Source organism: Eulemur rufifrons, chromosome 7, assembly GCF_041146395.1.
Source record: "Eulemur rufifrons isolate Redbay chromosome 7, OSU_ERuf_1, whole genome shotgun sequence".
Classification (NCBI taxonomy): Eukaryota; Metazoa; Chordata; class Mammalia; order Primates; family Lemuridae; genus Eulemur; species Eulemur rufifrons.
Genome location: NC_090989.1, coordinates 201,221,173 through 201,235,758, shown reverse-complemented (window position 1 = coordinate 201,235,758; position 14,586 = coordinate 201,221,173). Strand labels below are relative to the sequence as shown.

Below are 14,586 nucleotides of genomic sequence, written 5' to 3'. Positions count from 1 at the left end.
AAAATTTCCACAGAATTTTGCCATTGATACATAAGGATTAGGAGAAATAAGCATCTATTGTTTCTTTTTGCATAAAAATTATTTTGCATAAATCTCATGCTTGAACATTCCTTTCTCAGTAACAAAAAAATAAGACATTCAGTATTTAACACTTCATCAATCACATTTTCAGAAGAACTGTACTGTAAATGGAATGCTTGACTTAGCAAAATTTGTGCTCTTTCATTTGCTGTTGGAAAACAAAATTGACAAGGACGGTTATATAAAGAGTACATTATACCATGCTTATTCTTTAATAACTTGGGTAGTACTGTAATATTTCTAATCATATTTTAGTATGGACTGACATAATCATACTGAAGTTCTCATGTCTTAGAGCCTGTCTTTTATGTTTAAAACTAACGTTTGGCTGGGTATGGTGGCTCATACCTGTAATCCCAGCACTTTGGGAGGCCGAGGTGGGAGGATCACTGGAGGCCAGGAGTTTGAGACCAGCCTGGGTAACACAGTGAGACCCCATCTCTATAAAAAAGTTAAAAAAAAAAATAGCCGGGTGTGGTGGTGCACATCTGTAGTCCCAGCTACTCAGGAGGCTAAGGCAGGAGGATCACTTGAGCCTAGGAGTTCAAGGGTACTGTGAGCTATGATCATGCCACTGTACTCCATCTTGGGCAACAGAGTGAGACCCTGTCTCAAAAAAATAAAATAAAAAATAAAATAAAATAACTTCTTAAAATAAAGCCTTCAGTAAGTGTTCATTCATTACCAACTCAACGTGCTATTCAGAAGAGCTGGTTTGGGGGTTATCGCATACGCTTTTCTTTTTTAATTAGTATTCTCTGATTACAAAACCTCTTTAAAAATGTATAGTGTTTGTTTATATAAAATCTGTAACTCACATTTTTTATTATCAGTTATTATAAGCTTTTAATAGCATGGCAATTGTTAGGTTATTAACACTGTCACCTCAACGCTAAGGAACATTTTTGAGATGTCCCTTTGGAAGACCTTGCTTGGAAGACCCTGGACACTATCAGTTCTACATCAAATTGCCTCCCAAATATGTACAAACTGGATAACTCTGAGAAATACACTTAGTATAATGGGATACGCAGAGCATGAAATTAAACAGACAAAAACTGAAAGCTCTGTATAAAAGAGTACTTTATGTATTTTTATTGGCATTCAACATAAGTAAAATTAGATAATAAAAAATATTAAAAATATTGGCTTGAAATAAAATATTTGTGCTTCGATGTAATTTTTCTTCTCCCACCCAGGAACATAAACTATTCTTCAGAAAACTCTCTATATAACATTTTTAGAGCAATTTTAATGTAAATTTTTAACAACGATACTAAAATACACCATATAGTTCATATGCTATGAAACATAATCATCTTTATGATAAACTACCTCAAAAACTAGATTTTAAATAATTTGGGGAGGTAAGGGAGAGAACAATATTACAGATATACAAGAAGAGAGGGAGGGTTTGGATATTAAGTTTAAGAATGGGTAAATAAGGTCTTATTCTTCATAGCACGGTTAGTCAACGTTGGCACTACTGACATTTTGGGCCAGATCATTCTTTGTGGTGAGGGCTGTGCTATACACTGTTTAACAGCTCCCTGGTCTCTACACACTAGATGCCAGTAACACTTTCCTGCCCCCTACTCCAAGTTTTGACACTCAACAATTTCTCCAGGCATTGCCAAATGTCCCTAAGGGGGAGGAATGGGAGGTGGGTCAAAATTTCAGCTGGTTGAGAACAATTGCTTTACAGTAAATTTATGTAATTTCTAAAATGACATAAGTTTGGGAATCTAGAACAAAACTGCTACTTTTCTGAAAATTGTAGAGGGAAGATCAAAGTAAAGGTTAACCCCAGTAGTGACAGAATGGAAAGAGCCCCGGGAGGCAGGGCTTTGAGATGGAAATCCAGTTCCATTTATAGCCTTAGGTAAGTCACCACCTCTCTAAGCCTGCTTCCTCACCTACAAAGGATAGGGGTGATAATTCCAATCACTAAGGTTGCTATGAGGATTAAATGATAAAAATATATGTGAAATGCTTTGTAAAACATAGAGATTCATAAAACATGAGTAATTATTATACTGGACCAATTACTGACAAGAAAAATTAAAGATTATGAAGTCCTCAGAGATAAAAGAAAACAACACTACAATGATAAACATTCTAAAATTAAAATATCCTAAAGTTCCGTTGTTTTAACAAAATAAATTTTTCTACGGTATATCAAAAATAAAATAAAATAATGATACCATGGCCCCTTTAAGAACGTATGTAAAAGTCAAAAATGTCCGTCAACTTTGGAAAAATCCAATGTCTTAAAATTAATAATTAAAATTATAAGGTAAATGCTAAGGTTAGAATCATTTAAACAAACAGATTAGTCTATGATCTGAATAGCAGAGCTTAAAGTAGTTAAGTAAATCTTTTTCTAAAAAGAAAAGACAATTTTCCCAGCACCATTTATTGAATAAAGATTCTTTTCCCCAGTGTATGTTTTTGTCTGCTTTGTCAAAGATTAGATGGCTATATGAGGATGGTTTTATATCTGGGTTCTCAGTTCTGTTCCCTTGGTCTATGGCTCTGTTTTTGTGCCAGTACCATGCGGTTTTAGTTACTATATCCTTGTAGTATAGCTTGAAGGCTGGTAAACTGATGCCTCCCAATTTGTTCTTTTTGCTTAAGATTGCTTTTGCTATACGAGGTCTTCTCTGGTTCCATATGAAGTGTAGAATTATTTTTTCTAGATCTGCAAAAAATGATGTTGGTATTTTAATAGGGATTGCATTGAATCTGTAGATCACTTTGGGTAGTACAGACATTTTAACAATGTTGATTCTGCCGACCATGAGCATGGTATATAGTTTTCTACCTGTTTACATCCTCTGCTATTTCCTTCCTCAGTGTTTCGTAGTTCTTCCTATAGAGGTCTTTTACATCCTTATTTAAATATATTCCCAGGTATTTTATTTTCTTTGTTGCTATTGTGAAGGGTATTGAGTCTTTGATTTGATTCTCAGTTTAACTGCTGTTGGTGTATAGGAATGCTACTGATTTCTGCACATTGATTTTGTAACCTGAGACTTTGCTGAATTTGTTTATCAATTTCAGTAGTCTCATGGCAGAATCTTTGGGGTTTTCTAGATATAAGATCATATCATCAGCAAAGAGCGATAGTTTGACCTCTTCTGCTCCCGAACAGAAGCCACATCTTTTACTGCTCACAAAAATCAACTCATGGTAGATAACAGACTTAAACCTGAGGCTGAAACTGTAAAAATTCTAGAAGAAAATGTTGGTAAAACTCTTAGAGACATAGGCAAAGAATTTATGAAGAAGATCCCAAAGGCAATCACAGCAACAACAAAAATAAATAAATGGGAACTGATCAAATTTAAAAGCTTCTGCACAGCCAAGGAAACTATCATGAAAGCAAACAGACAGCCTACAGAATGGGAGAAAATATTCTCATGCTACACATCCAATAAAGGGCTGATAACTAGAATCTATATAGAATTCAGGAAAATCAGCAAGAAAAAAATCAAAACCCTATCAAAAAGTGGGCAAAGGACATGAATAGAAACTTTTCTAAAGAAGATAGACTAATGGCCAAGAAACATATAATAAAAATGCTCAACATCTCTAATCATCAGGGAAATGCAAATCAAAACCACAATGAAATATCACTTAACTCTAGTGAGAATGGCCTTTAGCAAAAATCCCAAAACAATAAATGTTGGCATGGATGTGGAGAGAAAGGAACACTTATACATTGCTGGTGGGACTGCAAACTAGTACAACCTCTATGAAAAGTAATATGGAGATACCTCAAAGAGCTACAAGTAGAAGTACCATTTCATCCAGCAATCCCATTACCGGGTATCTACTCAAAGGAACAAAAGACATTCTATAAAAGAGACATCTGCACAATTCATAATTTCAAAGATGTGGAATCAATAAAAAAAAAAAAAAGATGTGGAATCAATCCTAGTGCCCGCCCATCAATACATTAGTGGATTAACAAAATGTGGTATATGTATACCATGGAGTTCTTACTCAGCCACAAAAAACAATGATGATCTAGGACCTCTTGTATACCCTGGATAGAGCTGGAGCCTATTCTATAAAGTGAAGTAACATAAGAATGGAGAAACAAGCACCACATGTACTCATCATCAAATTGGTATTAACTGATCAACACTTAAGTGCACATATAGTAATAACATTCATCGGGTGTCAGGCAGATGGGGGGGTGGTATATACAAACCTAATGGGTGCGGTGCACACCGTCTGGGGGATGGACCCACACTTGAAGCTCTGACTCAGGTGGAACAAAGGCAATATATGTAACCTAAACATTTTTATCCCCATAATATGCTGAAATAAAAATAAAAAATAAAAAAAATAAAGTTTAGAAGAAGAAAAAAAAGGACAAAACAAAAATTTTTTAATGCTTGAAATGATTCCTGAAATCCCTGAACAATTTATTCCCTGCAGTTAATGTTTATGTTTTCCATCCCACAGCTGTTAGCCATTTTTCATTCTTAGATTGCAAAAAACAAATCACTAATAAAAATCATAAACAACCAAAACTGTATTAATGGTTACTGCCACAAATACATTTTATGGTAAATACAAAATATTACCCACTTGAAAAGTCCATTAAGGATTGAAACAAATGAGTCACTGTAACTTACTGCATTTATTAAGGACTTCAAGGCAGCAAAGACTCCCAATGACTATCTATCTTTATTTCCTCCCAATTACTGTAACAAAAAAATGATCATCAGAATTCATGAAACAAGCATAATACTTTAAGAAAATCACTTACTGAAGTCACTAAAACTAAAGCTTTTTTTTTCTTTTAAAATTTTTTTGTAGAGACCCAGTCTCACTATGTTGCTAAGGTTGGTCTCAAACTCCTGGTCCCAAGCTATCCTTAATCTATTGCAGCTGAACTAACAATTCTGAATCTATTTTCCCAAAATCATCTTAAATGAATAACATTAAAAAATAATAGCTGATGTTTAAAGAACACTTTCAGACATTTTTCCAAATGTCTTACTTGTATTTATAAATTTAATCCTCACAATAACCCTGTAAATTATCTTTATTTAACACCTGTATTTTCAGGTGTGGGAACTGAGGAACAAAGAATTAAATCACTCGTGGTAGATTTGGGATTTGAACCCAGAAGTCTAGCTGTACACTTTTTAACCGTGATGGTATTTTTTTCTTAGTGTTCATTCTCATAAAATCTGTGTACCATGTATGCTTCTTGAAATTCTTTGCTCACTTGGCTAACATACACCATGCCTTTCTAGTTGCCCTTTAGTGGCTAATGTTTCCCAATATTCTTCTTTTGGCCTCTTTTCTCCATCCCCTAATAATTTCATCCATTTCTATTCATTCAGCTACTACCTCAATGCTGAGGCCTCCAAAATCCACATCTCAAATGCTGACCTCACTCATAAGTAACAAACTTTCAAAAGCAAACTCAAGCATTTAGTGCCATAGAACTCAATCAAAATCAACATCATAAACAAATTCCTTCAAACCCACACAATCCCTCTTGCCTCTGTCTTTCCTCCCAGCTGTTCAGGTTCTAAATGTTTAAGAGCCCCTCATTTCTGACCTTCATAAACCTCCTCTATGGCCAACCTGGTACCAAGTCCTGCCCTACGTTTCCATGCTTTTTGCATCCACTCTTTCCTTTTTATTGTCAGTCACTATACCACAATCACATTATTTCCTAGTTGGAATATCAAAATAGGTTCCTGGCCTTATCTTGCCTATCCAACTCTAACATGACCAATCAAATTGATCTGTGTGCCATCTACAATGATCATGTCACTCCCTTCATCAAAAGCCTATAACAGTTCCCATTGACTACTGAATTAAAAAACTTAACCTACCTTTTAGATTATGATCTACATTCAAAAAGTAATTTTTGAGCTTTTCATTTCATGTCTCAGCTAAAGATTATTTGCTGTTTCTCAAACACACTTTGCATTTTCTGTATTCTGTGTCTTTGTTCATGCCATCCTTTCTATCTATCAAACCCTTATTCAACCTCAAATGTCATACATTTCAGCTCATCTTCCTGATTCTCCCATAAACATATGTGGACTCTTCCCCTCAGAATCTTCCCAGTATTTTGACTGTGCTGCTCTTTTGCACTCATCATGATCTAAATTATTCAAGCTATTTGTATATTGGTCTTTTTTTTTTTTTTTTTTCTTCACATTCTCCAGGGGATTTGGGACATCTTGGTTGCAAGGAGGACAGTGTTTGCATTCTTTCTCCCTTTGCATTCTTTGCATTCTTTCTCCCTGCTACCAAATCTAGCATCCTGCCTTGGCTCAATATATGTTTCTGAATGAAATCACTGAAAGATATTTATTAGTGAAGGGAAAGAAAAAATTTTTACCCTCATCCTAAGAACACAATGTGTTTTATCCTACATACCTTCTTTCATTCTAGTACCTCACCTTACCCTATAGTTCTACCACAAACTACACCTACTATATGAAGATGCACTGCTATATTCCACATTAATCAGAGGTTAAGGGCAAACAATTTTTTCCCAATGCACTTTTAGTGAGTATTACTGAAGACACTTATTACAGTTTCTATCACAGGCTCTGAGGAGCTCTCTCACCCAGTCACCTCTGATCAGTGCTATAACACAGAAAGCATTTCCAGGAATAATATCTCCCTTGCAGAAATAATAAAATGGAAATTAAAAGAATGCATTCATTTAGAGGCAGGGTCTTGTTCTGTCACCCAGGCTGGAGTGCAGTGAGACAATCATAACTCACTGCACCTTTGAACTCCTGAGTGCAAGCGATCCTCCTGCCTCAACCTCCCAAGTAGCTAGGATTATAGGCATGTACCAACACATCCGGCTAATTTTTATTGGTCACAGTCTCCAGAACTCAAGTGATCTTCCTGCCTCGGCTTCCCACAGTGCTGGGATTATAGGTGTGAGCCACCATACATGGTCCAAGAGTTGCTTTAAAATGAATGCATATATAGACAGAGAAGAGACTGCAGATGGCCAGAAACACTGGGACAATTATAATTCAGGCCAACGCACAAAAGCATGCTTCTTAGGTAGGGCACAATCAGTTGTATAAAGTCCCGATATTAAGACTTGCAGTGATGGAAACTTTTTTTTCCTTTACCTGTAGAATGCTGGAGACTTTTTTTGTTTTTTAACTTTTTACCAAGGAGAATTTAGAACAGAAGCAAAGGTAGACAAAACAATATAATGAACTTTCATACTGTCACTCAACTTCAAAAATTAATTTATAACCCATATTTTATTTATACTCCCATCCTATTATTTTCAGTAATAGCTTTATTGAGATATAATTTACATACTATAAAATTCAAACATTTAAAATATACAATTCAATGTTTTTTAGTATACTCAGTGTTATGTCACCATCACTACAATCAATTTTAGAACATTTTCATCACCCCAAAAAGAAATTGTGTACTCACTCAAAGTCACTTCCCATTTACTTCCTGCAAATCTACTTTCTCTCTGGATTTGCCTATTCTGAACATTTCTTATAAACGGAATCATACAATACATGGTCTTTTCTAACTGGCTTCTATTCAGCCTAATGTTTTCAAAGTTCATCAATTTGTAGCATGTATAAGCACTTCATTTCTTTTTATGGCCAAATAATATTCAATTGAGAAGATATATTGCATTATTTCTCCATTCATCCATTGATGGACATTTGGGTTGTCTCCACTTTTAGGCTGTTATGAATAAATAATGCTGCTAGGAATAATTGTGTACAAATTTCTGAGTGGACTTATGTTTTCATTTCTCTTGGGTATATATACCTAATAGTGGAATTGTTGGGTCATGTGGTATTTTATGTCTTTTTGAGGAACTGCCAGATCACTTTCCAAAGTGGCTACACCATTTTACATTCCCACCAGCCACATATGCAGGTTGCAATTTCTCCACATTCTTGCCAACACCCGTTATTGTCCATTTTTTCTATGGTAGCCATCCTAGAGAGCATGAAATAAAGAACTGCATTGTGGTTTTGATTTCCATTTCCCTGATGATTAGTGATGCTATCTTTTCATGTTTATTTGGCCATTTCTTTGGAGAAATGTCAATTTAGATCTTTGGACTCACTTTTAAATTGGGGTTTTCAAAAATTACTAAGTTGTAGGAATTCTAATCTAGACAAAACTCTTTATCAGGAATCTTCTCCCATTCTGTGGGTAGTGTTTTCACTTTCTCATTAGTATCCTTTGACATACAAAAGGTTTTAATTTTGGTGATGTCCAATTTATCTATTTCTTTTTTTGCTTGTGCTTTCGTGTCATATATAAGAAGTTGTTGCCTAATCCAAGCTCATGACTATTTATGTCTATATTTTCTTTTAAGAGTTTATTAGCTTTAACTCTTACACTTAGGTTTTTGTTCCATTTTGAGTTAAGTTTTGCATATGGTGTGATGTGGATATCTAGTTGTCCCAGGATTATTTGTCCAAAGCAGATCAAGATTAAGATATAAAACCAGATGAAGATAGAAAACATTTCTATCACCCCAAAAAGGTTCTTCCATGCCCATACCCAGTCCATACTCTACTTATCTCAGTCCTAAGGCAACTAATTTTTTTTTTTTTTTTTGAGACAGAGTCTCGCTTTGTTGCCCTGGCTAGAGTGAGTGCCATGGCATCAGCCTAGCTCACAGCAACCTCAAACTCCTGGGCTTAAGCGATCCTCCTGCCTCAGCCTCCCGAGTAGCTGGGACTACAGGCATGCGCCACCATGCCCGGCTAATTTTTTCTATATATATTTTAGTTGGCCAGATAATTTCTTTCTATTTTTAGTAGAGACGAGGTCTCGCTCTTGCTCAGGCTGGTCTTGAACTCCTGACCTCAAGAGATCCACCCGCCTCGGCCTCCCAGAGTGCTAGGATTACAGGTGTGAGCCACTGCGCCCAGCCTCTAAGGCAACTAATTTTTATAACTTCTATTGCTATCAACTAATTTTGCCTTTTCTTAAATTTCAAATACATTTTTTTTATGTGAAGGGGGAGGAGGAATGTTCAATTCCCCCCCCCCTTTTTTTTTGAGACACAGTCTCTCTGTCACCTTGGGTAGAGTACAGTGGCGTCAGCTTCGCTCACTGCAACCTCAAACTTCTGGGTTCAAGTGATCCTTCTGCCTCAGCCTCCCGAGTAGCTGGGACTACAGGTGTGCCCACGATGCCCAGCTAATTTTTCTATTTTTAGTAGAGATGGGGTCTCACTCTTGCTCAGGCTGGTCTTGAACTCCTGAGCTCAAGCAATCTTCCCACCTTGGCCTCCTAGAGTGCTAGGGTTACAGGCATGAGCCACCAAGCCCAACCAAACTTCAAATAAATAAACTATACATATGAGCTTTCCATTACTAGCTTCTTTTGCTGAACACATCGCCTGTGAGATTCTTCCGTATTACTGCATATATCAATAGCCGATTTCCTTTTTATTGCTGAGGAGTATTCCACTGCACATATCACATGTATTAATCCATTCCAATTAATCCATTGGAGGTCATTTGAGTTGTTTCTAGTTTTTGGTTATTATGAATAAACTGCTACAAACATGTTTGTGCAAGTCTTTTTAAGGGCATATGCATTCATTTCCATAGGGTATGTACCTAGGAATAGAATAACTGGATCATTGAATAGGTCTATGGTTAGCTGTAGTAGACATTGCCAATAGTTTTCCACAATTGTACAAATTTACATTCTCACCAGCAATGTATAAGAGCTCCTTTTGTCCACAACCTTAACCACAATTGGTACTGTTAGTCCTTTTAATTGCTGTAGAACTTCACTGTGGGTTTTTGGTTTTTTCTTTTAAGACAGAGTCCCACTCTGTTACCCGGGCTAGAGTGCCATGGCATCAGCCTAGCTTACAGCAACCTCAAACTCCTGGGCTCAAGTGATCCTCCTGCCTCAGCCTCCCGAGTAGCTGGGGCTACTTACAGGCATGCGCCACCACACCCAGCTAATTTTTTGGTAGAGATGGGGTCTTGCCAACTCCTGAGCTCTAGAGATCTTCCTGCCTCTGGTCTCCCAGAGTGCTAGGATTATGGGTGTGAGCCACCCTGGCCTGGATTTTTGCATTTAATTTGCATTTCTCCAAGGACTAAGTACATTAAGCATATTTTCATATGCATACTGGCCACAGCTTCTTTTGTAAAGGCCTGTTCAAGTCTTTTGCCCACTTTAGTGTCATTTGTTTTTTTAAAAATTGATTTGTAGGAGTTAATTATACATTCCTGATATGGGTCTTTGTTGGATATATGTATCGTGAGTATCAATCCCCAGGTTGTAGTTTGCCTTGGTACTATTTGAATAGTGTTTTTTGATAAAGAAGTTCTCAATTTTAATGATGTCCAATTTATCAAGTTTTAATTTCATAATTGGTATTTTTTATGCCTTACTTAAGAAAACTTTGCTTACCCCAAGTGCAAGCAGCAAGATGTGTTGTTTTATCTTTCATATTTAAGGTCTATGACCCATCCTGAATTAATTTTTATATTTGGTATAAGATAAGCATCAAGATTCCCTTTTGTGCCCTTATATACACCCAATTGCTCTATATAATTTATTGAAAAGATCATCTGACTTGCAGTGGTGTCTTTATCATAAATCAAGTGATCATATATGTCTAGTTTATTTCTGAGTTCTACATCTATTTCTAGCTCTGACTTTTTGTTGCATGGGTCTATGGCTTAAAATTTAGTAATATAATAATTCCTCCAAAACTTTGTTGTTCTTTCTCAGGATTGCCTTGGTTATTCCAGGTCCTTTGCATTTCCATATTCAGGAGAACAGAAACAACTACTCAGCATGACTCAAATGTTCCACCTTCTCTTGATGTAGATCACATTTATACCTGTTGCTTCATAGCAAACCATCCCAATAACAATTGTTTCTTTTGCTCACAAATATGCAATTTAGTCAGGACTCACTGGGGACTGCTCATCTCCTGCTCCATGTGGTGTCATTGGGGTAGTTTGGTGGGGACTAGAGAATCTACTTCTAAGATGGCCCATTCAGTGCCTGTCCATCAGCTTCCTTACAGCATGGCAACTAGGCTCTAGGAGCATACTTCTAATGAGAGCAAGCTCCCACTATCCCACCCAGGGGGAATTTTAAGCATTGACTACACTTTCTGAGAATCATTTAAAATACTGATAAACCTGAGCAAAATGTAATAACTCTGAGTTTATTTGTACTAGGAAAGAAAAAATGAAGATGATATTCTTGTCTTCTATAGGAGGTCAAGGCAACCCTATACAGCTATCAGTGCTCGAATTCTACCTTAGTGAACTGTACAACTACAAAGGTTTTTTAGTTTTTCAAACATTTCTTGAAATAGTAGGAATTGTGTTGGTTTACTTAACCAGGATTGAAAACCAAATTCAAAATTATTCAAAAATAAACACAGATTAATTTTTCTTCCTTATGGCTTAAGAGGACTAGTATCCTATAATTCAAACTCTGAGCCCAAACTAGTTGAAGAAATTATATCTGAAAATTTATCTTCCTGCCTCACAGTATCTAATGCCGCCTTCTCCATCCCATTTTCCCTTGCTCACCCGACCCCAGCAATTCTCACAAACATTCGCTTACTCACTCACTCCACCAATCAGACATACTCACCCCAGAACTTTGCCATCAGCAATATCACCCTCTCCTCAAAATTTCCTTTTAATAAATTTTTCTTAACAGAGGGGGTCCTCAAATAATATCATTTCGTACATCATTTTGTTATAATGTTGATGGGGGGAAAGTATTCTAGGAAGGGGCAGTGTGGAGTTTGCACATTCTTCCCAAGTCTGTGTGAATTTTTTTCTGGGGACTAGGAATTTTGGTGATGCATTTGTGACCAGAAATATGGCATAAGAACTTCACATTTGTTTATATCAATATGGGAAAACTAGTTTTGTTATACATCATATCACTTAAAAGCTGCAGTTTCTAAGAACCTAGTGACGATGTTAAGTGGGGACTTACTGTACAGCAGTCCCCTCTTAACCATGGGAGATATGTTTCAAGACCCCTGTGGAGGCCTGAGTATATTACAGAACCTAACAGCTGTCAATCAGAACACATTTCTATTCATGACTTCCATCCACCAATTTAATGCACTGTGGCCATAACTTTTGCAGTCTGAGATATGACAGAAAAGTAGCACAAACTTCTTTTTCTTTCTTCACAATTTCACAGATCGAAGATTTGTTCTTACCACAGGTTTCAGCAATCTCAGCATGCCATTTCTTTCCTTTGCTTATGTTGAGGACTTTCACTTTTTCACTTAAGGGAAGCACTTTGTGGTTCCTCTTTGGCATAAGGATTACTAGAACATAAGCACTGAGATACCGCAATAGTTACTCTGATAATTCAGATGGCTACTAAGTGACTAATAGGCGGGTAGCATATACAACATGGATATGCCAAACAAAGGGATGATTCATGTCTTGGGTGACTTTATCACACTACTCAGGATGGTGCATAATTTAAAACTTACAAATTATTTATTTCTGGAATTTTCAACTTAATACTTTCAGACCATGGTTGATCATGGGTAACTGAAATGGGGGAAGGCAAAATCGCAGATAAGGGGGAACTAGTGTAACTATTAACTTGAATAAACATAAGTAATAGAAATTCTGGTTCCTGGGTCCCTAATCATTTCAATACTTTGAAGAAACCAAAGAGTTCCTTTCACCTAAAGAATACTTGTAGCAATATTATGTAATTCCACAGAAATTACATAATATTGCTACAAGTATTGGACCAATAAGTGTCAAGGGTGACTCCAAGAATTTTAACATGGGATTGAGGAAGAGGATTAGATATAAAATGCTATCTCCTGAAATAATAGGAAGGCAAAGGAGCCACACAACTTTAGATCTGGAGCAGCCTCATTTAAACCTCTGTATTTTAAGATGAGAAAAGTGACTCCCCAGAGAGACAGATGACTTCAGACCACGGACTTACAAAAAGCTGTGGAGCCGGGTCCTCTCATGCTGGCTGGCCACTGTGACCCTATTAACTAGGGGGGGTTCTACCATCTCTGTCTATTTTGAAACCACAAAATAGCGTATCTTTTTTTTCCTCACATATTTTTAAAAAGATGTACACTTGAAAGCATTTTTTTCTAAAAATGAACCGATTAAATTTACTGGACAAATTACCTAATTTTCACCATGGGAGGGCAGTCTTATTCTAGTACGCTGTAGAAGTCTGAAAATAAAGACAACAAAGCCAGATATACTTTAAAATAATCTTCACACACTATTATCATACTTTTAAAATTTAGACAATGACATCTAACTAGAAGCAAAAATTGTAACACATAGTCTAATAAAAACTACTTAGGAAAACACAGGGATGAAATGTTTGAAAATTGGGACAACTAGAATTATGCTTCATATACTTATAAAGTATCTAAGTTACTTCACAATACTAGTAAATCTTAATAAGAAAAAATGAAGAGCACTAGCATTTACTAAGCCCATACCATGTGCCAACAACAAAGTAAGCAGTTTAAATGCAATGTTTACATATCAAGCATTCAATCATCAAATGCTGGCAAGGACGTAGAGAAAAAACTGAATCACTCATAAACTGTTGGTGCGAATGTAAAAATGGTACAGCTGCTCTGGAAAATAGTTTGGCAGGTTTTTAAAATCTAAACATGCATTTACCATAAGACCCAGCCATTATACTCCTGGGCACTTATCCCAGAGAAAATGAAGACTTATGTTGACACAAAAATGTGTGTATAAATGTTTACAACTTTATTAGAATTAGCCCCAAACTGGAAGCAACTCAGATGTTTCTCATTAGATGAACAGTTAAACCAACTGTGGTACATCCAATCCATGGGATATCTCTCAGTAATGTAAAGGAACAAAACACTGATACACTCAACGACCTAGATAAATCTCCAGAGAATTACATTGAGTGACAAAAGACATTTCTAAAAGGTTACATACTATATGATTCCATTTCTATAACATTCTTGAAATGACAAATTTATAGAAACTGAAAACAGATTAGTGGTTGCCAAAGGCCAGGGAGGGAGAAAGGCAAGGGATTTGTATGGCTGAAACCCTTGTAGGGATGGAAATGTATTTTAACTATATCAACCTTGATATTCTGGTTATGATATAGTACTATAGTTTTGTAACATGTTATCATTAGGGGAAACTGGGTAAAGGATATACAGGATCTTATTTATTCCTGTAAACTGCATGTGACTCTATAATGATCTCAAAATAATTTTTTTAATTTAAAAATCAATTGTAGATTGCAGTAGAATCTAAGGTATAGGAAAAATCAACACCAGGGGCCATTTGAGAATGGTTTTATGTAATGATCAGACAGCATTTTTAACCACTCTGAACCCTGGGGATTTATAAATAAAACAAAATGAAAAAAGACGATCATAATTACAAACATTTAAATTCTGAAAAAGATGATTACAGATTGCCCAATAAGAGTTTTATC

The 14,586-nt window shown here is 36.1% G+C and overlaps 1 protein-coding gene across 1 annotated transcript in view; it reads right to left on the bottom strand.

The window, feature by feature from the left end:
- CENPP (centromere protein P) overlaps window positions 1-14,586 on the bottom strand; it is a 247,032-nt gene that overhangs the window by 121,367 nt on the left and 111,079 nt on the right. The gene's annotated exons all lie outside the window — the stretch shown is intronic.